This window comes from Macrosteles quadrilineatus, unplaced genomic scaffold, assembly GCF_028750875.1.
Source record: "Macrosteles quadrilineatus isolate MER2022 unplaced genomic scaffold, UCM_ALF_1.0 Scaffold_2__2_contigs__length_208266976, whole genome shotgun sequence".
Lineage (NCBI taxonomy): Eukaryota > Metazoa > Arthropoda > Insecta > Hemiptera > Cicadellidae > Macrosteles > Macrosteles quadrilineatus.
The window spans coordinates 118892485-118894545 of record NW_026542595.1 but is presented as its reverse complement, the minus strand read 5'-3'; positions in this window follow the sequence as shown (position 1 = coordinate 118894545).

Here is a 2061-nt window from a genome sequence, read left to right as displayed (position 1 = left end):
ATTCTTAATGAATGAACAATAAAGAATATTGTATTGTATTGTAAAAACCCGCTCTGGTTCGTCAACTCGGCAAAAAACATTTGTCTTTAATCAAACTTTATACTTTAGCTTGATGTTTACGGAACTCTACCTTATCCGATGATAAAATCAATAGAAAATCGGTCCCAGCTGACGGTGGCGCTGAAATGTTATTATCTTAACTGTATGACAGCGGATTACGGGGAGGGCATCAATAGGCCTGCGTATAATGGGGGGTGAATGATTGTTGGGGAGGGTGTTATTTTTTTAAATTGTTTACTTTTTCATATTTGATGTGTTATTATTTAAGTTAGTCAACTGCATTTTAATTTATTCATACAGTCATGCTGCTTTTTATAAGCTTTTGTTTTATAATTATTATAAGTATTTTTTGTTGCTGTTTGTTATTTTAATATTTTTTAATACTTTTTGTATTAATGTGGTTAATTGTAAGAAAGGATGATGTGGTCCTGAGTTTTCCCCAAATAAACAAATATTTTACAATTACATTGTAACCCTTCAACGTATTATAGCCTACCTAGTGTGTCATCAAATTTTACGGCGGGGGAAAAACTGATACCGGTAACCTACTGGCGCTTAAGTAATTTATTGAATCTCACCTGCGAGCGTTAGTGTCGGATTTATACTCTATTGACACTCGTCCCCTCCAGCAAATGGCGGTTGAAGCAACTAACGTATGCACTGACGAGTGGGGCTCCGAGGTCATTCTCCGTGTGGGTATGATTCTTGTACATGTGCAACCTATACTGAGCTGGTGCGAGGGCCTACCTTAAATGTTGCTAAAACAGTGTTTGGCTTGGGTGGAAGTTGACAGCACACCTGTTCTGCTTCATGCACTTCTTTGGAGGAAAAGGACGCAGATTTTGTGTTTCTTTTTGGCTTTATTTTTAGTAACATAGACGTATAATTTAAAAAGGCAATACAGTACACTCTCGATCATTCAAACCCCTCCTAGTCCTCAGATTATGGCAGGCCGTTTTAGGCCTAAATATACAGACGGGCAAATGCAAGGTTAAAAAGAGGCAACCTCTTAAAATAAAAGTTAATCGAGAAGGTACTGTATGAAAGTATTGATTTAAAAAGCATATTTTGCAATCAATATAACCTATAAAAAATGGACGATAAGGAAATTAAAAAATAATTTTTAAGTCAAGGGGTTTATTAGTTTATCCATTATGTTATTTCTGGAAGTTTATTTATACTTTTAGGGCGGGTTTCTGAGTCAGGGATTTATAAGTCCAGAACTAGGCTAGTCATGGATTAAAATTAGTCATGTACTAAAAATTCACTTTCTGAGTCAAGGATTAAGGACACACGTACTAATTTTAATTTAACGCGGGTACTTAGTTTAGTCAGAGATTAAAAGAGCTCATGATTTTCAAGGGAAATGTAGGGTAATTTGTGCCGCCGTGCTGGCAACACTGTCAGTTTGATGTGCCCACTGCTCTGAAATTGTAAACAAACAACGATCTTAGTCAAACCTTGGTTTTGAGGTTATTTCTGGTTTAATTCATTTATCATTGTAATATATTTTATTATTGTTATAAACTAGTTGTATCGTAAAATTTTAAAGGTAGGATTGGTGTTTCATCCTATTTATTTTAAATAAGTTAAATGAATACTAGGCCAGCCCTATCATTATAGATCTGGATGACTTTCTGATGAGTGATTTAAGACAAGAAAATTATAAAGTGGTGTATGAACAAAATTAACATATTTTAAGGAACTTAATACTAAATGATGAATGTATGAAATGAAATATTACAACTTTTAGGAGAAAAAGGTCTCTGGATGAGGTCTGCACAAGATAAAACCCGAAACTATTTACAAATCTATTTACAAACTATTTAAAACTCTATTTAGTATTTTTATTTTATTCTCTTCTATTTTATTATCTCACAGAGTTTTTTGAAAATCTATACCTATCCTTGAATTCATCCTCACTTAAGTCTAAATGGATTTTTTTCCCACTCACGACGAATTCGCGGCCCACGAAAACGGTAAAAATCATGATAAGTTTAA